Raw genomic sequence first — 25,489 nt, forward strand, 5'->3', positions numbered from 1 at the left:
GAGTATGCATTTCAACGCATTCCCTGGTTTATAGCCTGTTGTAAATCTGTGAATGTCTCAAATTCCATGAGTGTTACTTGGGAACACCCACCGTAAAGCCTCCCAACCGTAGTGTAAGGCAACGTAGCGACTTGCTCTGCGTTGCTTCACACCATATCTACCCGGCCATGAAAAGCCACGCAGGGTTGCTTTGCGTGGCCTCGTAGATATGGCTAAACCCTACGCGCCATCAGAACATCACAAAAAGGGACATTGTTACAGCGCACATGGCTTGTATGCGAGCCCCACAGTTTGTGTTGAAGAGGCGCTGCTTCTAACCAGAGGAGTGTGAGCACTCCTCGGAGCTGTCCTCACCCTCATGGCAGCTGTTTCCCCTTACTTGAGAACACAATTCGGCTTTGGGAAAGATACCAGGCTTGTGAATCGACAGAGGCCGGATGTGCAGGACGTCTGTTGTTTATAGTTCAGAAGGTAAAAATATCTCAAACCGAGGGGCACAGGGTCAGTTGCCTGAATTTATAGCTTTGTGGAGAGCACATGTACAAATTAATTGTGTGAAAGTTTAGTTTATGACTAACAAGGCTTTAGGAATGCTGTGCGGCCAGATTAGGATACGATATGTTTTCAGATTGTTGAAAAATAGACCCACTAGCTCTATATCTCCAATTTAGCCTTCCCTTGGTAAACAGACTAAAAAGAAAAACTATGCTGATCTCGGCCCATTTCTTGTGAAGCATAAAAGAAGCGCAACAAACACAGGACTTATGAAGCACCAGTTATCCGCACAATATGATAGACGAGAAAGTTCTAACGGTGCAAATGCGAAATAGCAGAAATCTCATAAAACTAAACTAACTTAACTTAAACATCACTCAGCATGTTGTAAGTATTTATATTTCAATTTTAGAATTCATAGTCCTGTACAATCTATTAATAAACCAGGAGTGCGTGTCCCAGAATACAAAATAAAAACCTGTTCTTGAAGAGATAATCAGGGGTGAAACTGACAATGTTCTTAGCTCTGAATCTGATGAGTGTGATAAAGGAGCCTCTTGGCTCTTCCATGTGTATGACATGAGCTGCTTTAAGTTGACTCTGTGACCATATTAGTACCGAGCATTGATTCTACCCTCTCAATTCTTTAATTGATTTATCACCCCGTCCTATTCAGGGAACTGTTCCATTACTAAACGCCTGTCAAGCATTTGTATTTCAGACAGTGCACACGTTCTCCCATTCCATCTGTATACATTCTTCAAAGAGACCATTTGCAAAACTACAAAGTGAAACAAGCATTTGCAATGCAATAGGTCTCGCATTAGGAAAGTTTGAGCTGTTGATATTGTAAATGACAAATTTGTTATTTATGTGTTGGTTTTCAAAATAGCGAAATTAATAGCTTTGTCATTTACAATGCCAATGGTTATAACTTTCGCAAATGTGACACCTATAGCATTTGTAATGCAATATGTGTTGTATTTACGTTACTTAGATGTATTGCTATTACAAATAACAATGGCTTTACATGTTTTAAAATAATTAATACTTAAATAAAAGTTATTGCAATTTATAATGGCAATAGCTTAAACTTTTGTAAATAACTTTTGTGAAGATTATGTTCAGTGTATTTTATTATGACGAAAATCCAAGAACAGAAGTGAAATATTAACATCTTTTTGTGACATTTGTAATAACGCTTGAAACATTGAGAGAGCATATTTGAACCATTTGTTGTTGAATGGTTGCACAGATTGATACTGTGGTGGCGGTGAGTGATGCTGTGGCGTTCAGTGATGCTATGGTCGCGCATAGTGATGTTGTGGTGCCCCTGAGTGATGCTGTGGTGATGCGATAGATAGATAGAGTGAGGGCGATAGATAGAGTGGGGGCGATAGATAGATAGAGTGAGGGCGATAGATAGATAGATAGATAGATATAGAGAGCGCGATAGATAGATAGAGTGAGGGCGATAGATAGATAGAGTTAGGGGGATAATGACACAACATGTGCGGAGTGAAAGGCCCTTCGCAACTGGTCACCTTTCAATTACCTATCACTGTATGAGTGTTAAACTGTTATTAATAAGGTGAAACCTCTGCCCAGACAGTATTAATGTGCGAAAACGACACAATAATGCAGTAATACTGTCACAAAATTCACTGCGTTATGCAGCATCATTTGCCTTGTCTTGTCGCATAATTTAGTCATTTCTGCTGCATAATTTAATCCGCATAATTCCAAATTCCCTGTGCTAATGCTAGTAATATTATTGTCATATGCTGGTGGGCATGAACAGCTATTAATGGCCCTTTCTTCTCATTCTGTGCCTTAATATTGCGACCCAGAAATCCAATGTAGTCCGTTCACAACAGTTAATGCCCTCAGCAGTAGGCACTTACACTGAATCTCAAGCAGTTAAAGGCTACTCAGTTTTGATTTATCTGATGTGTCCACGGTCAACATTTTACACCTACTTCCTAAAGGTACAATCGTCGGAAGGAGTCTGTGTAGCAACACTGCTGCTGTGAAACTCGTTTTGAGCACTTATCAAACCAATAGATTTTTTAAAATGTTACACTGATCTGTTGAAAAAAATATATATATACCGGCTTTCTCTGGCATCAGCGTCCCTAAAATTGGGAAGTGCTGTTGATAAGATTACGAAATACTTGCTGAACCCATCTGACTCCGCCAGAAACCTATTAAAATTCCAATGCAAGATGCTACTGGAATTGATTGGAATTCCCACCAGCCATGACTCTGACGGGACAATTACCGATGTACTTACTGTTCGAGTGTTTGCAAACTTGCGAAAAATGTAAATTATGAAAAATAAGTGAGCAAGAAAGTTGCCCTGCTGTGTGTTGCTGGCTGATGATGCGGGGGTGTGAGGTGTACTGCCAAACGAGGGGGCTGAGCTGAAATCAGGGGGGGGGGGGATTTTAGTGCACACGGGGGCGTAGCTTTCATTGGTGCGGCAGGTGCAGTGGCACCGGTGCACAGAGCTGGACCATCATTATCGCTATATTTCACAGTTTAAACAGCGGCGAAGGTGGGGGAGGGGGGTTACCGGGTGTAAACACGGGTCCGGGGTCCCTGGGGGTCTGCTCGCGCCCCCTCGCGCTCAAGTCTGAGGTAAACATCCTCTTTCTTCATCCATTTCACATTTCCTGTGCCCCAAGCGAGGAGTCATGGAGCTGCGGGGACGGGCTTTGGACAAAAAGTGTTGAAATCGTCCAAACTAATAATAAACAATAATAATAAAGCAGAAGTTGGAAGTGGTGTGTTTCGTCAGCACGGAAAAGGGTTGAGCTGTCTTGGGGGAGGGGGGAGGGGAGGCTGGGCGAGGCTGGAGGTAAGTAGGGACGTGGGGGGGGGTGTCAGCAACTCAGTGTCACCCTGTCAGGAGGGTATAAAGGTGCGGGGCAGACTTGGAGTTGGTACTGAGAGGCGGTCTGAGGAGGGGAAGAGAAAGAAGCAAGCAGGACACAGCACGAGCCAGCACAGAGTACAGAGCGCAGACCCGCCGCCCGCACACTGCCCTCCCGCCACCATGATGCCACAGCTGGCCCTGCTGGGGCTGGGGCTGCTCGCCCTCAGCTGCCACGCCCCCCCCCCTGCAGTCCCAGCCGAAGGTCCGGGTCATCTTCCCTGGAGAGCTGGTCAGCGGCATCAGCGACGACAAGCTGGCAGAGGTGAGAGCTGTGCCCGGGGGGTAAATGTGGTAAGGGTGGCAAGCCGTGCACACAGTGGCACAAGGGAGTCTGCCTGAAGTACTAGAGAAAGTCCAGGCACTGGTGTAGGTGCACGTGCCAGTCCAGCCTTAGGGCGAATTTGGCAAATTATGTGGTACATTATTCTCCTGTGCCAGGCACTACGACCATATACTATGTGCCATGCAGAGGGGGGTGGAGGGGGTGGGTGTCAAAGGGTACTTAAGGGGCGCTGTATATAGTGCAGTGAGAGGTTTACAGGACCTGACGTGGGAAATCACGAGGCAGAGGTCAAACGAGGAGCAGGTACCACTGGGCACTGTTAGATTCTGTGTGGCATGAGGAAAGGGAAGGGTATGCCATGGAGTGTTTGCCATGCAGAGAGGGCATCAGAGCACACCTTTTTATTTTGTGTGCCTTGAAGAGAGTTTCTTGGGAGGGGGAGGTGGGTGCAAGCTGGATGCTGCTTGCGAATGTGGGTGCCACCACCGGGCACTGGTAGATGCTGTGTGGCACGAAGAGAAGACATGGCAAGAGATGTTTGACATGCAGAGGGAGCATCACAGCATGCTTTTGTGTTGTGTGTGCCTCAGGGGGCACATCTGATGCTGCGCGTGAAAGCAAGGGCGATTACAGAGCACTGTTAGGTGCCAGGTGCCATGTACGGGGACTGGCACACCAGAGGTCATGCAGCAGCACCCACATGTTGCTCAGCAAGGCCTGCTCCATATGCAGAAGACGCTGGGGCTGAACGAGACGGGCGAGCTCGACCAGAGCACCCTGGAGGCCATGAAGACCCCCCGCTGCGGGGTACCCGATGTGGGCAACTTCCAGACCTTCGACGGCGACCTCAAGTGGGACCACAACGACATCACGTACCGGTGAGTGAGACGAAGGGCCCGGCGACCCGAGGGCTCACTGGAGGCGGCGGAGAGGGTGAGAAGCGGCAAGTGTGGGAGAGCACAAGGGGCGGAGGGAAACACAGGGGCAAGGACTGAGTGCAAGAAGAGGGGGAGCTGGGATGAAGAGCCAAGTGAGGGTGAACTGAAGGCAGTGGTTGGTGAGGGAAGGACCAACTGTGAGAGAGCAAGAGGAACTGACAGGAGTGGAGGACGAGAGATAGAGCAAGTGTGTGAGAGTATGGGGGAAGATGAGAAACACGGGACACAGAGACTGCACGGGGGAGGAGAGCACAGAAAGGGGGTACCTAGACCTGAGCAGTGGCTGGCAGAGGAGAGAAGAGGGAAAGACAAGATTGAGAGCTGGCCAAAGGAGGCGCAGTGGCAGGCCTCCAGGGACCAATAGATGCAGCGAGCGAGTGTGAGCTGCGCGAGCAGCATACAGCTCCGTGTCCTGTACAAAACCAGCTGCCTCTCGGCGCTTAGAGTGTGAAGAGAGTAAGAAAGAAAAATACAAGAATACGTTTTAAGAAGATTAACATCCTGCAATGGAACATGGAGATAACTGCTGGATGCACTTTCCGAATGAAGCCTGCCGACTCCAGCCTCCTCTGCCTCCGCCTCTACCGCACTCTCAGTCTCCGACGTCAGCCTGTTTATCAGCGCCGCGCGCCTCTCTGCAGACTCCCCCTGCATTCCAAGAGGCGTGCGTCGCGATCCGGTCTGCATTGGCAAGCTGTGGAGAGAAGACCTGGCTGCGCACAACGTTATCCTATGGGGAAACGCTGCGCGCGGCCAGGTCTTGTCTCCGCAGTCCTTTTTATGCAGAGACGCCGACTATAGTTCTCGCTTGCGAGAACGCGCTTTCAGCGCGTTCGTCGTAGGCGAGACCTAAAAAACGACCTAATTCGTGAGCATAGTTGTTGAGCTTTTTACGTCCAGTCTCACCTTCAGCAGGGTCCAGCCTGAAACTACACAGTTTGCTGCTATTTACGTCGAGCCTGGGCAGCACATACGCTGCTCTGCGAGGCATGCTGTATTCGAGTAAGGACGTGAAGCTCCGCCCACAAGTTTAATTGGCTTGTGTCATTGTCCTTCATAAATGCAGGCTTCTGATTCATTAATTTGCTTGTTAGTCCCTCCTTAGTACTGCCTTGTATTGATTTGTAACCTCAAATGAGGACTGGCCACTATTTTCTTTAATGAGTTTTTCCTACTGCAGGTACAACATGCTTTCCTGCAACATTCAGCGCGCCATGCATGCTTTCACTTTCACAATGTCAGCCGCTTCTTTGAAATGCAATAGGTCTCGCATTTACAAGAATTGAGCTATTGACATTGTAAATGGCAATGCCTTTTATTTGTATGTTAATTATCAAAACAGATACATAAAAGGTGTTGTCATTTACAATGCCAATAGCTTAAACTCTCACAAATGCGAGACCTATTGCATTGCAAATGCTTATTTTAAGCTTGTAGTTACTTTGTAAAATAAAAACTAAAAGTCCCAGAAGACAACATGTTGGCAGAAAAAAAACAGTATTAGCCGCTGTGTGCAGCTAGGAGTTACCTGACTCGGAACAGTATGAAGAGACTGCATTGGTGTAGTGTACATTTTAAACATGTTATAAAACAGAGATGTTTGATATTCTTCAACACATGTTTTGAGTTTCAGACAAATTGCAAAGGTACATTTTGCAAATATTGCAGTGTATACTGAAGAGTAAAACAAGAAAAATAAAGTGTTGTTCTTACTTCCATGTTACCGAGTATGGATTTATATTTTGTTTAAGACTTACCTCGGCTAACTGGCACTGTGGATGATGCACAAGGGAAGATGCATAGGACTGTAATTCCCAGAATCCTTTTAGATTTTAGTTATGTCGTCTTATGAGCACACGTGCTTTCAGTGGTAGAGCCAGGTTTGCGTCTAAAGACAGAATGCTTCCCAAAGGAGCACTATGGTCAGTTGTGGCTGTTGAACTTTAATGTGGGTGAAGGAGATGACATAAAGGACAGCTGTGAACACTGGCGCTTTATGCAGACTACTACCAGGGCATAAATACATAGTTCAAACTGCACAAAGCAAGTGAATGCACTGTAGTTGCTTCAGGGGAGTTCAGTTGGAGGGGAATCACCACCCAATCGACAAAATGTTGTACATATGGGTTCAAATAGTGCGATTTAGGGCATAATTTATTCCTAAAATGGCTAAAAAAAATATGTTCTGAAAAGGCACTCATGGAGTAGTCCAGCACCTTTATTGTGTGACAAGCAAACCTGACGTTCAAAACCACCCCCCAAGAAAACCAGGGGAAATCGTGACAATATTGTGCGTTTTCCAGCACAGTTAGTAAACATATAGAGATTAGAAGCATTTGAAAAACAACTAAGGCATTAGCTGTGTGTTTTCAAAATATGTTTAGCATCTTTCTTCACATGACCTGCTTTATGGTTTAAATCTTTTATTGGGTTTTGTAACATCCTAACAATACGGCCATGTTTTTTCCAGATAAGCCTAGCCAGGCTAGCGTTAACGCAGGTATGATGAGTACAATCAGTGCCCGCAGGCATCGGGTAGCAGTGCATGCCGCAGATATCGTCATAAACAATAAAACATTCCCCCCCCTGTCCACTTACCAAAGACAGAAAAAGGTGAAAAAAGTGCACTTCGCGTAGCTTCGCGTAGCGCTACTTTGCGAACTACGCCCACCCCATGTGAGATAACGATGTGCCCCGTGTTTGATGTCAGGGTGGAGTGCCCAATGCCGTACCTGCAGGTAGGCCAATCTGTCTTCCTCTCTGAGGCCGTACTCTTCCTTCAGCTGCTGGAAGGAGAAGAGCCCTTCTAGATTGAACATGTTTCCAAGTTTCCTGCTGGGAGAGCGGCGCCAATTCGCAAATGCTTTCGGATCGAGGCCTGGGGTGAAGTTGGGGTTATCAAAGAGTGGTGTGAGGGGGGAGGGAAAGGAGGAGAGATCGTGCTTGATCACGATGCGGTCCCACACCTCCATCACCGTACCTGTGATGTAAGAGGCGTAGAGGTTGGGAGGCCTATGGCGTCCGGGGAGGAAGGGGATCCCCTGCAGTGGCCTACCCGCTACCGCCTGATCCTGGAAAAGCCAATGTTTGCTGGACTCCAGCTGATACCATTCTACCAGGCTTCGGAGTTGTGCCGCGAAGAAATAGAGTTGGAGATCTGGAACCCCTACGCCGCCGTGGCCAGGTGTAAGGATGGCAATGTCATGCTTGAAGCGCGGTCGAAGACCGTTTCATATGTAGCGCGTCAACTCCGACTGCACCTGGTGGATCCAACCCTGCGGTGGGCGCAAGGGGACGGTTTGGAATAGATAAAGAATCTGTGGTAGCAGGGTCATCTTGGTGGTGGCTATCCTCCCTAGACAGGAGAGGAGGTGTCGTTTCCATCTCCTGAGTTCCTCACGGAGCCGTGTGCGGAGTTTGGAATAGTTCGCGTCACCGTAGCTGGAATAGTGGGGCCCAGGAGGACACCCAAGTAGGGGACCGTGAAGCTGGACCACTGTACCCCGTGCTCGTCCTGCACTTCGGAGAGGGTGTCAGGCGACAGAGCACATGACCTGCTTAAAACAAAACACACAAACATTGGTATGCAGTCAACATTTGTAGCTAAATGTGTATTTTAATCAAAGCTATAGACGTTCCTTCTGTTTTTGGCAGTGGCAGCTCGCAGTGGGAGTGCTATGGGGCGGTGGGGAGGGGCAAGGTGGGGAGGTAGTGGCATCGGACGTATGACGTGTATGAGTAAAGTAAGTAAATAAATAAATAAAACTATTAACCTTGCACTCACTGCATCGTCAAATGATGCATCTCAGGTTCAGGCCTTGATGTCCCGAGAGGATCCTCCGGCTGTGCAGTGGCTGAGGGTGCAGGGGCATTTGGCTTCTGTGGTGTTTCAGGTTCCCTGGGCTCGTTTTCACCTTCTTCCCCTGGCCAACTAGATCCTGTTGTGTTGGTCTCCAGGGTCTCGGAGTCTGGGGTCTCCTCTGCCAATGATGGTCCGGCTCCCCTTGGTGGCTCTGCTGGCAACACCTTCTGGCCGAGATTTCCTAGGCTCCTCCGGCTCTGCTAGTGGTGACTTTGGATGCCATGATCAATCAACAGGAACTAGTTCTGTTTGGTGTTTGTTGTGTGTCTGTATGGGAAACCCATTAGGTTTTAATGAAGGCCCTCACCCACCAACCTGGTTGGTGGCAAGCTTCATCATCAGGCCAACCTGGTTGGTGGCATGCTTCATCATCAGGCCCTAGCCAAGGCACCGAGTGTGCCTTAGGTGTGATGCGATGCCAGATTACTGCGGAGCGGGTTTTGTGAGTTTGTGAGTGTGCTGTGCATGTACGCTGCGTGGGGTTTTAAAATACTGTCCTTAGAGTCCCAAAGGGTATTTTATTGGTGGGCTCCAGGCAGTGATTAAAAACAAAGGCGTGGGACGTGCATGGTAGACTTATGGTCTTCAACGTCCAGTGTGGTCGACTAGTTTCTGCCAGGCCTTTTCTTCTACTGGCTTTCTTCAGGACCAAATGTATGTGTAGGTGTTACAGAGATCTATGTGGTTGTCAGTGCCCTGTGTGTGAAGCACACGCTAAGGTGCCTATATATGTAAGAGGGGCTTCCTCTCAGACTGTACCTGTTAGGGATTTTAAAAAGACAGACAAAGAAACACATATTGTAAAAGTACATAGTATTTGGCTATATACATGAAGTGAACTAGTGCAAATAGTGCCTAAATGTGTTGTTGGTTTAGGCGGTAGTGTTGGCGCTAGTGGCGAATCGTGGCATCAGCCTTTCTCATGGTCTATGCGGTATAGGTGCTAGTTCCTAATAGCGCTCAAGCTATAGCGGTGTCGCAATTTTATTTAAATGAAGCACTGCTTACACCTATGTACAGTGGCTAAAGTTCCATGGCCCTCTGCCAGTGAGCGCCAATACCAGACACAAGGCGAAGGAGCAACGACCGGGGACCAGCGCGAACCGCTAACACTAAAACAAAACACACCATCATTGGTTTTCAACCTATCCTCCAAGACACTGACCGAGGAGAGAGTCCTGAACAAAGGCTTCTCATTTGTTCCAACTAATAGAGTTGACAAATTCTACCTCCATACAGAACTAGCGGATTTCTTCCGCAAACTTAAGCTCAGAGCCTACTTTGAAAAACAACAACATGACGACGACACTAGGGAACCTAACGAGACTGGCCTATGTCCTAAATCCACATTCATGCCACCACCCTCCAGCATTTCCGTCAAGATCTTAGCATTTGAACAGGCCGTCTATAACGAAGTAGAGGAAATCAACCAATATGAGACTTACAACAACCTCTCGAAGGAAGAAAGAGATGCCTTGAAAACACTCCCAGACAAACGCTACATTACTATCAAACCCGTGAATAAAGGCAGTGGAATCGTGATCCAGGACACGCACACATACCGAGCAGAGTGCCAAAGACTACTCAACGATACCCGCAACTATAAACACCTTACAGGTGACCCGACTAATGAGCTAAAGCTTGCCATCACCAACATAGTGACGATGGCAGCAGACCACAGCCACATCTCCAAACAGGAGGCAGTGTTCCTTAGCAAAGCCAACCCCAGAACTCCATATTTCTAAACGGTACCTATGGTGCACAAAGAAGCCAGACCACCACCAGGTCGGCCAATCGTGTTTGGCATTGACTCACTCCTAGAACCCCTCTCTAGGGTCTGTGATTTATTCCTCAATCCCCTGGTGCAGACAGCAAGCACATATATAAAAGACACCAAACACCTCCTATCCCTCATCCTGGATATGGTGGACTTTGATCCCACTACTCAACTACTTGTGGGATTGGACATCAAGAGCCTGTACACTAGCTTATCCCAAGATGCCACCATGAGGGTCCTAGAAGAAACACTAACAAGATCACATTGGGAACACTCCACACTCAGGGAATTCGTCCTGGACTGTGCAAGACTGGCCCTAAAGGAGAACTATTTTGAATTTGAGGGAACATATTACCTGCAAACCAACAGCACCTCAATGGGCAGCATTTTTTCCCCGAGCGTGGCAGGGCTCTACGTTTACCACCTGGAACTCTCACACATCCTCGCAACTAACAACCCCTTTAAAAATGCAATAACATTTTAGCGTTGCTACATCGACGACATCCTCCTGATCTGAACTGGCACGGAAGAAACACTCCAAGACTTCCTCTCATGGCTCAACACATGTGACCCTTTTCTGCGCTTCACGAGCACCAACTGCAATGACCAACTGCCTTTCCTCGACCTTCTGATCAAAGCGAAGAATGATAAACTCACCACTATAACTTAATACAAACCCATGGCGAGGAACTCATTACTAACATTCAAAAGCTTACACCCACGGCCCTTGAGGGAGAATTTGCCCTACGGGCAATTTTTACGGATCAGACGCAACTGTAGGGCCAAGGAGGACTACAACAAACAGGCAGCAGGGCTAGCCCAGAAACTACAACAACGCGGCTACCCAAAGAGGATAATCGACAGTACAAAAAACGGGCTAGGAACCAAAACAGAGACTCCCTCCTAGAAGTTCCAGAACGCACTGAAACCACTCTGCCACTGACCTGCGTCACAACGTACAACCCCATTTCAAACCAAGTGGCTAAAATCGTCAAGAAAAACTGGAGGATCATAAACACAGGCAACAGCAACTGGGCTATGTCACTCTTTGCATACAAGAATCAGGCAGCATAAAAGACCAGTTGGTCTCAGCACAACCTAGAGCCCCCGAAACCACTATGAACAACACATTACATACGGCATGGGGACTCCCCAGAGTGACGGGTCACCGTCCGTGTGGGGACTGCATCATATGCCACCTCACCACACACACCAAAACTCTAGATCTGGAGGTAGGCAATACATGGCGCCAGCTCAAACACACTAATTGTAATTCAACGTACATAGTATACTTAATTGAATGTCCATGCAAACTCCAATATGTGGGGATGACCATGAGGAATGTGCGCACACGAATCACAGAACACAGAAGCACGATCCGGTGCAAAAAAAACATCAGCAAACTTACGGATCACTTCCTTAGACATGGGCACACCACAAATGACATCAGGTGGACTGTCATTGAACAGATGCACATCCATCCCAGTGACAACGAAAAACACCTGTTATCTAAAGAACAGCGTTGGTTCTACAGACTGTCCACCCACATTGAGGGACTTTAATGATAATATCCCCTGGAATAGCCCGAATAAATAACATAGCCTCATTTTCCTTCTACATAAACATGCCTTCCAGACTCTGAACATCGCGCAGTCTCTGGACTTGATCTCCCAACACATTGAACATATTCAGGCAGCTTAGACACTTTTATGGAACGTGTCCCTTTGCCACACCTGTAAAGTTTTAGTTTTACGCCTTACTACCTGTCTGCATCTCCCCACACCTCCCACAATATACCCACGAGATAAAACTAGGTGTGCCTTTACACACACTGAATAGCGGGAATAAAGTGACCTGATCCCTCCGTGATTAAGACTCTGCTAAATCACACTTACTTCAACTCTTGGTCCCCTCAGCTCAGTATTTACTATGTTCCTTCTTAGTATTTACCGGGAACATCGATCAGGGCAGGAGCGTGTATGTCTTTTCTCTATTTCTCTCTCTGCAGGCAGCAACGCCCATGCGATTAGCGAGAGAAGACGCTACTCATGCCACCCTGAGACTGACACGCCCTGCGCATGCCGCGCAAAACCTCAATTACCGGCAAACAGCTACACCTGGCAGCCAACGCAGGTATATAAATGCTGTCACTCTGAGAGCTCATTTCCACCGGAGCTCTGGACCGGACAACAGGTTCCCCGTGGGCCCCGGGACACTGCGCAGTACGTAACAGAGGCCGCCCTTGCTCGCGGTACAGCCGCCACTCATGCTGCCCCCGGACGTGACTGAGCGAGCATTCCTTTACCGTTCGTAGCACTGGGCTATAGCCTTCTTCTCCCCTCCCCCCTCATACAATGAGTTTTTCTTTTTCCTTTAATACCCAGAGTGCAACCAGTCCCGGCCCCCGGCAGAGGTCTGTGGAACTTTGTCCTCTCTACATAGGTGTAAGCAGTGTTTCATTTAAATACAATTCTGACACCGCTATAGCTTGACCACTATTAGGAACTAGCACCTATACCGCATAGACCATGAGAAAAGCTGATGCCACGATTGGCCACTAGCGCCAACATTACCGCCTAAACTGCCAACACATTTAGGCACTATTTGCGCTAGTTCACTTCGTGTGAATAGGCAAATACTATGTACGTTTACAATATGTGTTTCTTTGTCTGTCTTTTTAAATCCCTAAAAGGTACAGTCTGAGAGGAAGCCCCTCTTACATATATAAGCACCTTAGCATGTGCTTCACACACAGGGCACTGACAACCACATATATCCCTGTAACACCTACACATACATTTGGTCCTGAAGGAAATCCAGTAGAAGAAACGGGCTGGCTGAAACTATTCGACCACACTGGACGTTGGAGACCATAAGTCTACCATGCACGTCCCACGCCTTTGTTTTTAATCACTGCCTGGAGCCCACCAATAAAATACCCTTTGGGACTCTAAGGACAGTATTTTAAAACCCCACGTAGTGTATACGCACAGCACACTCACAAACTCACAAAACCCGCTCCGCAGTAATCTGCCGTCGCAGCACACCTAAGGCACACTCGGTGCCTTGGGTGGGGCCCGATGATGAAGCATGCCACCAACCAGGTTGGTGGGTGAGAGCTTTTTCCTTTAAACCTAATGGGTTTCCCACACAGACACACAACAAACACCAAACAGAACTAGTTCCTATTGATTGATCATTACACCTCAGGGGAAACTAACTAGTCTCTCTGGTTCCTCTCTCTCTCCTTGATTCAAAGTCTTTGGATGCCAGCCAGTCCATGTGGGGGGCATGTCTGGGGTCGGAGTAGGTTCAGAGGTTCTGATCTCTGCTGGACTCCCAGAGCTCTTTGAACTGGTGGAAGTTGCAGGCGATTTCACTGGCACTGGTTCACTTTCAGGACTCTCTGCGGTGTCATTGGGTGTTGGTTTAGACGTCCAATCTGGTGGCGAAGTCCTATGTCAACAGGCATGGGGGACCAGGTGCAGGTCCTTGAACTGGATTGTCAGCGACATCGTTCTGTGGGCTTAGGTCTGGGTGCTGGGTCTGACTGCTCTCTAAATTTGGGGGTAGACAATGTGCGGGCAGATTGATTGAGCAGGAAACTTCCCTCGTCGAAGTATTTCTCAATCCTTCCCAGTTTGTTAAACTAGTTGGTTAGTCGGTATGGCCTCCCTTTGGTGGACCTGCTTGCAGACCATGGGAATGCCAAGGTGGCCCTGTTCTATTCTCTGGGCCGGAGTCTCATTGCTCTGGGAGTCTACAGCTTGACCTCTCATTTGCCTTGGGGTCTTCTACGGCCTTTCTGGTGCTAGTCCGAAGGTACTGTGCTCAGGTGTTGTTGGGTGCGCCCGTTCGCCTCGGGCGAATTGGTTTCCTTTCCTGACCGGGCTGTGTTACGACCGGATGCCGGTCCTTCTGGTGGTTCTGTTCCCTTTGGTGTTTCCGTCCTTTCCCCTGTGCTCCGTGCAGAGGTTACACCTGACGGCCTGGCGGTAGGGCTTAGCTGTGTTAGGGGTTCCTGACCATTTGGCTGTTCCTTTACAGGTTTCCAGTAGGTTCTCCACTGAGCTGTCCTTTGCTAGGCATTGGCGGCCTTTTTTGGCCTGGTGTGCTGCTAAGGAAGTTGATCCCATAGCAGCTGACCACTTTTTGGTGATGCAGTTCCTTCAGGATGGGGATCATATAGGGTTGTCGGTGGCTTCTCTGTGGGTGCAGTGGGCAGCTATTCAGGCTTTTCGGGGCTCCTAGGCGTAATTTGAGGGATGCCAGGGTCTGATGCCTCATTTTTTTCAGGGTCTGTTGAATTTCTTTCCTCGCCCTGTCAGGTCCTTCCCTTCATGGAATTTGCAGCTGGTGTTGGATGTCCTATCCGGCCTCCCTTTGAGCCCCTTGAGGGTCTCAAGTTGATACTCTTGACTTTTAAAACGTGGTTTTTGGTGGCCATCACCTCAGCGCGACGCTTAGGTGAGTTGAGGGCTTTGTCTTGTAAATATCCTTTCTGCAAGATCCTTTCGAATCAGGTGGCTTTGGTGCAGATCCCGTCCTTTGTCCCTAAGGTCAATTCAACGTTTCATCTCGGTCAGGAGGTGATTTTGCCTGAATTCTGTCCTACTCCTTCCTCGGCTGAGGAATCTCATTTGCGCTGTCTGGATGTACAGCATGATGTACTGTGGTTTTTGCAGGTTATGGAATGCTTCCGGAAGGGGGACGCTTTGTTTGTTTACTTTGGTCCTGCTAAAAAGGGTGTTAAGCCTTCCACGGCTACTCTGTGTCATTGATTCGGTCTATGGTCTTGATGCCTTACCAGCTTAAAGGGGTGGACTTTCCTATCGGGGTTCAGGGGCGTTCTACTCACAGCATGTCGGCTATGGTTGCTGAGTTGCATGATAACTCTGTGGTGGAGATCTGTAGGGCTGCAACCTGGCTTCTCTCTCTATGCTTGTCCATCACTATTAGATTGCTAGTCTGGACCGTTTGGATAATGTTCTGGGCCACGTGGTCTTGTCCTCTATGAGGGACTAGGGATGTTGACCTGCTGTGTTTGGGGCATGGTATTGAGTTTAGGTGTTCTTTATCACTCAATTGTCCATTTCAGTTTTTTTCTGCTTGCTACGTCCTCACTTGTGATGAAGGAAGGCGAGGGAGGTAATGCCTCCATTGCTATTGATAATGGCAATACTCCTAGTCCTACTCCCTCGCCTTCCTTCCAGGACCCTCTCTCCCACCCAGTGCGGTACATCTGAGTGCTAGCTCAGCTAATTTTTGTACAGGTTGAGGTGGGGGCGGGAGGAGTTTTTATGGGCTGAGGGTAGGTCTGGTTGGGAGGCGGGGCCTTACTTGTGATGAAAGAAGGCGAGGGAGTAGGACTAGGAGTAATGCCATTATCAATAGTAATGGATGCATTATTTTTGCTTCTTTTTTTCCCCTTGCCCCATTCACGAACGTTTGTCAGCAATACATTATGACTAAGGCTCCGGGTTTTCCGTTTAAACGGATTTTCACATATAAATGCAGACGGTAAACTTTTTTCCTTTGTCTGTATTTATAAATATAAATGGAAAAATACTAATAAACAAGATTTCAACAAAGTGCTTCAGCCCCAGATTGTCTAATCTAGTGCACAGAGGAATGCAGCTGCACTCAGCGTGTGCCACGTCTCGTAGTCTGAGTACTTCATTCAGTTGATCTCGGGCAGTGTTTCACCCCAGGGTTGCCTAATTGTAAAGTAGGAATAAACATCCAAGAGGAAGGAATCTCAGAGGAGGGTTATGATCCAAAAGAGGATTTATTCCAGTAAAGTTCAGCAAATCACGGGAGCGCCACCAGCTCACAGTAGGTATAACTGTTGAATCAAACAGATAGTAACAGTAGAGCAAAGGAAAGGTTAAACTGACATTGCATCCTCGAGAGATGCACCTTCAAACATAAGCATGTTTGAAGGAACACACTCTCTCGAGGATGTGGTCTAATAGAACTAATAGGTTTAGAACCTATTACATAACACAAGCAGAATGTAACCAATGAAGATAGAAGAAAGACGATACCTTACATCATTTCCCTTCTAATAATAAAGAAAAATGCAATTCAACAAATAACTAAGACGTATAAAAATCCTTAAACCTAGAAGGAATGGAACAATTACGATTTGGTCTAACAGAATCATAAACTTCACCTGAAAAAGAAGACATTTGAGAAGACATTGGTGAAGTTTGCAAAACCATACCTGCAGAGGAAGAGGAGGGAATAGGAGAAGAACAGGCATTGTTATGAAGACGATCAGAAGGAGTACCTAAAGGAAAATGTGAACATTCGACATCATTGGAATGAGTTTTATAAACACAAATTCTTTTAGCCTGATCATTAGAAATCTTCAAAAGAGCTCTTTTACTCCACCACCCCTTTTCTTCAAGAAAAACTGACCCTTTCGAAGTTTTGATGATCTGAAAAGGAGAAGAAATTGTTGACATACCTTTTACACATTTCTTTGGGTTCCTGAACAAAACCCAATCACCCACCTGAAAATCTTTCATAACAAAATGAGAGGAAGCATCAAAGTACTTCTTTTGCAAGGCTTGCTTCTTCATAACATTCACCTTAAACAAAGTCTTATCATGACAAGAAATACAAGAAGAAGTGTCTTTTCTTAAGTCCTTCAACCAGCTTGGACAAATAACACCATTCGGATTTCTTTTCTTCAAAAGTCTAAACGGGGAAATGCCAGTTGTAGAGTGTGGCGTGTTTAAATAGGACCAAATTTTCTTCTTCAAAAAGACTTTAACAGGGAAATTACTAGCAAGAGCTGTTTGCACACCCTCTTTTAAAAACCTATTAAATCTTTTAATTAAACCATTAGCAGCAGGGGAATAAAGTGCTACTTTCAAATGCTTAATGTCATGTGCTTTACAGTAATCTTGCATGGCCATGGAAGAAAAATGTGAACCATTGTCTGGTACAATGATGCACTGATCACCACGCATCAAAACCCCACTTACAATAGAAAGATCATCAGAAACCTGAGCAAAAGACTTAAGGGAAGCAGGTAAAGAACGTTCCTTTGGCCAACCACAAATAACCATGTTATTTACAGCCTGTAAAACTTTGTCATCATCATAGGCTTTGAACCATAAATCTTGAGTTAAAAATGGAAAAACTTCTCTTGAGTCAGAAATAGATGCTACCACACATTCAACATCAGTAAACCTTGTCTCTACATAATCCTCCTGAAGAGGAAGTCTCGAGAGACAATCTGCTCTGACATTGAGACCACCTGACACATGACGAATTGTAAAATTAAACTCATGTAATCTAGATAGTAAACGCACCAAACGTGCTGAAGCCTTCCCAGTACCATTTCCATTCAATAAATTAAGTAAGGGTTTATGGTCACTTAATAAAACAAAGTGCGTGCCCCAAATATATGTCTTAAACTTTTCCACAGCCCAGGAACAAGCTAATGCTTCCCTCTCAATGGTAGAATAGTTTCTTTCTGCATTGGACAGAGACCTAGAAGCAAAGCCTACTGTACGCTCCAGAGAACCTATGTGTTGAGACAAAACTGCGCCTAGACCTAACTGTCTGGCATCAACTGAAATAGTACATTCAACTCCTGGAGCAAAATATGACAAAGCTGGAGAGTTTAGGATTGCCTCCTTAATTGACATAAATGACTTATTTACCACATCAGACCACTCAAACTTACTGTTTTTCTTAAGTAAATCCTGTAAAGGTTGAACAATCTGAGAATAACTTGAAACAAATCTAGAGTAATACTCTGTCATGCCAAGAAAAGACCTTAAAGAATCTTTGTTAATAGGAGCTGGGACATCTGAAATGGCTTTTGTGAGGGAAAATTTTGGTTTAATGCCTGCTGAACTAATGCAATGACCTAAGTAATCAACTTCTGATTTTAAAAATTTACATTTATCCCTTCCTAATGTAATCCCAACATTCTTGAAACACAACAACACCTCCTTCAAGGTGTTAACATGGTCCACAATATTTTTAGAAAAAATAAGAACATCATCCTGGTATGCCTGAACACTTTTGATTTGGCCTATGAAAGAATCCATAAACTTTTGAAAAACACTTGCGGCCGAAGCCAGGCCAAAGGGCAACCTCAAATATTTATAAGCACCAAATGGTGTAATAAATGTAGTCAAATCAGTTGACTTTGGGGATAAAGGAATTTTTTGGTAAGCACTACGCAGGTCTAATAGTGTGAAAAATTTACATCCATCAATACCAGTAAGGAAGTCCTGAATTCTAGGAATGGGATGACAGTCAATCAATATATTTTTGTTTAAAGACCGAAGGTCTGCACATAAACGGATACTAGAATCATTTTTGCGAACAATAACAATTGGACTGACCCACTGCGAAGAATTTGTGGGCTCAATAATTTTGTCAGAGACCATGTTATCCAATAATTTTTTTAAGTCATCTCTAACACTGAGGGGAGTTGACCTTAGTTTGTGCACGACTGGAATTGCACCAGGTTTTAACTTAATAAGGTGTTCACATTTTTCAACTTTACCCACATTCGAATTAAACACTTCTGGAACTTGTTTTATAATGTCATTGATACAGGATTCATTGATTTCTTCTTTTACCATGGAAATAACAACATCATTCAATTGAACTGGATTCTTAGATCCAGGGACAAGTTTTAAATTCATTTTAGCTAAATCCTGCCAGCCAACTATACATTTTCCCTTGATGGCTACATAAACTTTGGTATAAGTTTTTCTACCCAAACATGTTACTTCAGACATAAAGAAACCAAGCATATCAATATGCTTGTCACCATACGCTTTAGGTATAATGTCAACTTTAGACAAAACAGTTGAATGAGCCCATAATTTGTCAAAAATGACATCAGAAACAATTGTGACCGGGGCACCAGAATCATCCATCATGTCAAGCGAGTGTTTACCAATAAGTACTTCACAGGTGGGATCAGGAACATGTTCAGAATCAATTAAGTTCCGGCATGAATCAAAAGCCAAAATTTCTTTAACCTCATTTGACATTGTTGGTAATTCTATAGTATTGATGTTAAATGCTGCATATCAGATTTCAATGGAACAACATCAAAACCTGATAATGAATCAATCTGATAAGGTTCATGTGTTTCAACAGTGCTAACATGCACAGTACGTTTAGCTTTGCAAACACTGTTAAAATGACCAAACTTATGGCAGTTTGTACACTTCTTACCAAGGGCATTACAGATTGGGCTATTACCAAGATGAGTTCTTGAACCGCACCTGAAACAAAATGTGTTAGTACGAGGCTGTTGAGGCTTGCTAAACTTATTTCTAACAGCTAAAGCATTAATAGATAAGTCATTTTGAACACAATTAACAGGAACAGAATTTTCGGCAAAAATTCTTTTCGAAGACACTATACTTCTTTCAATGCTTTTCGCCATATCAATGACCTCAGCCAACGTGGGATCCCTGCAACTTAAAATCCTTTCCTGATTCTTTTTATGGCAACAACCATAAACAAACTGGTCCCTGATGTAAATGTCTAAATCAGTTCCAAAGTTTCACTCAGCTGACATGTTTCTTAATATAGAAATGAAGTCTTCAACGCTTTCCTCCATGTTTTGTTTTCTCTTTCTAAAATTATAACATTCCAAAATAACGTTTGGTTGTACTAAAAATTTAATATTTAGTCTATGAACTGCATCCCTGTAGATATTCCATCCATCATCTCAGCCTGGAGGTGGAACAGCAGGAGGTAAGTTATCAAAAATTTCTCTTCCAGCTCTCCCCAAATGGCTGTAGAGAATAGCTAATTTCCTTTTAGCTGTGTATTCTTCAGCATCAATTGCTATTAAATAATTCTCGAAGCTTTTAAACCATATTTTCCAAGGTTCAACTGGTTTACCATTAACTGGTAAAAATGTATTTAAAATAATTACTTGTTGATTACTTTCCATGTTTAAGTAAGTTGTTATAGATGAAATAAAATGTAATAAATAACTTCAAAGTATATAAATAGAAGTTGAGCTCTTGAGGTTTTAAAATAATGAAATATCAGTCTTGGAAACAGAGTAAAATTTCAAATGTGCTAATGAATTATAAAAATAATTATGAGAAATGTCAATAAAATGTACATACCATTTTCCTGTTTTCTTCAAGTTTCCTTTAAAGGTTAACATTTGCACAAGGATTTTATCAAGGAAAAGGAAACAAGCGCATAGTAATTCCTTCACTAAATCAGGCTTGAAATGCTTCCGTTGCACGAAGACAGTGAAATTGATTTAATTGCCTGAAAAGCTTCCGTTGCGCGATGACATCACCGGAGATTTCTCTCGCGTGGTTTGGAAAGAGAGAGAGAGAGCTCCCTGTGAATCAGCGAATCGAAGAAAAATGCATAAATCGCTGAAGAAACCTCGTAGAAGAGCGATTGAAAAAGCAGTGAGAAACGGGTGTTTCTTTTAATAATTAAGCAGAGTGGAACAAATGTATTCTTGGAATTATCGTTATGTGGATCAACTAACGAACCAAGAAAATTGTGAAAATGCCGATTTTTTCCAAATCCTTGTCGCCAAATGTAAAGTAGGGATAAACATCCAAGAGGAAGGAATCTCAGACGAGGGTTATGATCCAAAAGAGGATTTATTCCAGTAAAGTTCAGCAAATCACGGGAGCGCCACCAGCTCACAGTAGGTATAACAGTTGAATCAAACAGATAGTAACAGTAGAGCAAAGGAAAGGTTAAACTGACATTGCATCCTCGAGAGATGCACCTTCAAACATAAGCATGTTTGAAGGAACACACTCTCTCGAGGATGTGGTCTAATAGAACTAATAGGTTTAGAACACAAGCAGAATGTAACCAATGAAGATAGAAGAAAGACGATACCTAATTATTATTATTATGTTTCTTATATAGCGCCAGAATCGACCCCCGAAGGGTTATCTCCGCGCTTGCCTTGGGAACCCGTCCTGGTTTTTCCCTGTGAGATAGCCCCTACAGGGCATCCCCAAGGTGAAAGCCAGGCATCCCGCCGCGTGGGGGCCGTTGTGGAGATTAAGCAAGCTTAATGCCCAGAGTTGCAGAGTGTGAACCCATGATTAGGTCAGGCACCGAAGCGAGAATTATCGAGTCCGTGGACATTTGAGCTCAACACCCTGCCGCGTCGGGAATTGAACCCTGGTCCCGGGTCTGACCTCTGCTTCAGGGTCTGCCTGCTCTAACCAGTGAGCCACACTTCTCCACACTTCTTACACTAATCTAATGCCAAGGGAAATGCGCCCGCCATCTATCTGCATATGAAAGGCGTCCTACTAAGAGGGAAGACGCCTTTGACACTCTCCTTTTGCAGGTCATTCATCAGGACCCCTGGGGGTAGCCTGGGGTAGTCATCCCCATCCAGCATGCTCTCCCCGTGTCACTTCTGGAAGTGTGCTAGGTCTCGTAATCTGAGAGTGCTTCGCTGTATTCAGGTGAGCTGGGCAGTGTTAGAGTCTGTTGCTCCTGCCTCTGAGTGCCTTCCCCTATTGAATGTGAAGTACTTTACCTTGGTCGGCGCTTTCAGCAGCGCCTTGTCTTTAGGTTTGCTTCAGAGGGGAAGGGGGAGGGCGAGCAGTACATAGCTTTATTTGGTACGCAATTTTGCGGCCCTTTTGTTGCAGGGTGAAACACTTTTGACCAGTTAATCAATTTAAATACTTTCATTGAGTGATCTAGGATGCTGCATCCGAAAACCATCATGTGATTCTGGGAATATCTCTTAACCCCTTGCATGCTGGTGACGAACCCCAGCCGTCACGCTCCGCGGTGCTCGTGTGCTGATGACGGCTGGTGTTCCTCACGGCCCGCCCTGTTTGTTTGTTTACCGCACAGCGGCAGAAACGGGCCAGAAGCGAAGGGGTTAATTTCCACATTCCTGTAAACAATGCATATGAACAGGTTCATTTAACTGGTGCTCGGGTAGAGTTCTGCAAGACCTCCAGGGCCAGTTCCATGTGTTTGCTCTAGGGGAAGAATATTTCCGATTTTGAAAAAAGCATTTCACTCACACTTGCCCTCAAAAATATGAACAGTCAACTTGCGTTTTAGCAAGGCATAAATAGTGTACACTGGAAAGTTATTATCTCCTCCCTTTCAAACAAAATAGTAGAAAAATCTGCCAAAAGAATTCTTATGTAGGTCTAAATAATCCCAGACATGTTATTCTGCAATGAGAAAAAAGAATGGGTTGCTTCCTCATAGACACAGCTTGTCCTTTGACCTCTGTCTTTGAATGCACAGCAAATGTGACAAGATGACTGTTTAAAGCTGTTTACAAAAAGCTAGTTCTATCCTCCTTCTGGTCCCTAGTGTACAGACCCACAGTAAAGGTTTCTTAATGGAAGTTACTCAAGGTCTGTTTAGGCCTATGTTCTCTTTAAATTATTTAGCAAAGTTTTCAGATGAATATATTGTGTTTATTTAATTTTAGGTATATATAAATATATCTAAACCTATAACAACTGAGTGCAAGTGTGCAGTGTCTATTTAAATACATGTGGAAAAATACTAGCTGCAGCATTTTCTTCTGTTTTCGGCAAATATAAATGTGGATAAATACATATAAAATGATGAAAAAATAAATACCATAAAAATGCAGACGGAAATGTTCAAAAACATAAATACCATAAAACCGGGAGCCCTAATTATGACCTAAAATTTACTCGCATGGGGCATGGTGGTGAAACTGAAAGTGACATAGAACAAACATTTTTTTCCCCAGACAACAGACATAGACAAATCTTTAAGGCTCATATAGCATATTTGCTGTTTACACACTACGCTTTCAAACAGTCCAAACTTAGACACTCAGATTTCAAACAATAGTGGTCCTACCACCTTAAAATCCTTAATCATTATAAATTGTACTTAAATAACAGCCATAGAAGAAAGTGACCTCTAGCCTCAAGGTAACAATATCAGCAATAAGTCTCCCAAACTCAGTGTAAATGTCAATCATTTGACCCTCAAATATCAGCTTGGTGGTTTCTGGAAAAATACAAACTTTGCTATCAAATAAAGTTTTATCTTTTTAAATAAATAAACTCATTTCATGGACAAAAGTATACGTTTTTATAAAAACCATGTCCTGAAATACTACAATTTCATTTTAGTACATATACGTTTTATACTGAAACATCAATGCTAGATACAGTGTGCCACACATGTATAAGTATCATCATCACATTAAAGAATGCCAAGTATTTCCACCACCTTTATGTCATGGGCGGGCACAAGCAAGCGGGACCCTCTAATGTCTTCAGTCAGTGTGAGTCCTAGCAACCCATAAGTACCCCACACCCACCCCAACCCAACCCCACCCCATTGGTGCAGCACATGCTGGATCTACAGCCATGAGAGCCCTACCAATATGCAGGATAAGTGATTGAGCCCCTATTTTTCATATTGTACTTGATTTGAGCATGTAAGTAAACCTTGCCCTGCTCTTCCCCACCCTGTGCACATTCTGCTTACGGAAGGGAGAGTGTACTGCTGATACGTTTGCTTTCAATGTCTTCCCTGCTCTGCCGTTCTCTCCACTTCACCTGGTCCCTTTGTATGAAGAACCATTCGCTCCTGATGTCCTACCTGCATTCATTCCAGCGGCATCTTTGAGACACAACTTTAATAACAGAATAAAAGAGATGCACTGCTACGGGCATGCAGAGGAGGAAGGTAAAGGGGAGCACCAGGACAAGAAAAAGGATGGCCCCTTCTGCCCCCATGTCTAGTTCCGCCTCTGTATGTTTAACCCCTTCCATGCTCGTGACAAGGCCAGCTCGTCATGGGTGTTACCTGCGCTGTGCTTATGACGAGCTGACCTTGTCATCAACAATGGGGATTCAATGAATCCAGCTCCGGGGGGAAAACCCCCTAGCAGCCAAGGTGTTAAGATTAAGACCTCGCCGGGATTATGTCATGGAAGTCATCTCTTTAAATGTCATGTGTGGCCCAGAGGAGTTGAATCTGGTTATGTCCCAAGGTATATGGGGTCTTTAGAGAGCACTTAAGGATTGCTTAGCTTGACACTCCTATTATCAGAGCCACTGCAGTCATTTGCAATGGATGAATATATGACGTGGCAGTGTTCACTGGTGCGGGAAATAGAAACACTTTACTCTGAGATTTCGTAAATTGGGGGAGACATGGTGGCAGCAAAAATGTGAGGAGTTGCAAGGGGTGGAGTTATGAGGAGCAGCGTCTGACAGTCAGTTTATACATGTATTTTTTAAAATCTATACACAAAGAAATTGACAGTAAGGACCATTATGACAGTATATCTGTCCTGGCTTACTTAATTGATCACAAGGGGGGCTTGGGGGGGGCAGCCGACCCTTGGGAGGTCCCCCCCCTGGGCTGTTTGGGAGGGGTGGGTGGGTCCATTTTAGAGCAGTCTGGCGTTTTGGGCTCTTTTTGGGCTATATTTGGTTGGGTTTGGAGCCCAAGCTATAAGTGGGTTGGGCTTCTCCTCCCGGCCACCATTTTAGTCTTAGGTGACCTGGTGGCCGGGAGGTATTTTCAGGTAGCTTTTGTGAGGCAGTTTTTGTATTCATTTGTGGTAGGATTCAATTTGTTGATTAGTGATTCGTTATGGCCGAAGAAGATTATCGCGTTTTAGAAGCGATACGTCTTCTTAGTGAAGCGGGCTGATTGGACTTGGTAATTGGAGAGCGGGAGCAGGTCGGGCCTCCGCGTCCCCAACGTTTGGCGTCGGCAGGAGTGTCGGCTGTTGTGGCGGCGTGTGTCTCCCCGAAGCGCCGTCGACAGGAGGCGGTAAGTGAGCGAGGCCGCTCTCGAACTAGGAGAGCGGTCCCGGGTGTGAAGGCACAGCGGGGGAGTGGCTCGGGGCTCTCTGAGCCCGTGTGTTCTAGGGCATTTGATGCGGGCGGGCCGGCGGGTGGGAGGGAGATGCAGGCTGCGCCGGTTGAAGTACCGGTTGCAGCTTTAAATGAGAGAGCCGCTTAGGCTCCATTGCAACGAGGTCGTCGTGCCTCCAAACAGCGTGGGGGAAAGCGGCGCTCTGCCTCGGCCTCCGCAAAGACGGTTAGTGACGTCACTGGCGGGGGAGGGGCGGAGGCCTTGTCGGAGCGTGAGGCTTTGGTTTGCATGCCGGTGCAAGGCGGGCATGTTGAGCCTGGGCCTGAAGTGTTGGTTTCCCTTCAGGGCA

Source organism: Lissotriton vulgaris, chromosome 5, assembly GCF_964263255.1.
Source record: "Lissotriton vulgaris chromosome 5, aLisVul1.2, whole genome shotgun sequence".
NCBI lineage: Eukaryota > Metazoa > Chordata > Amphibia > Caudata > Salamandridae > Lissotriton > Lissotriton vulgaris.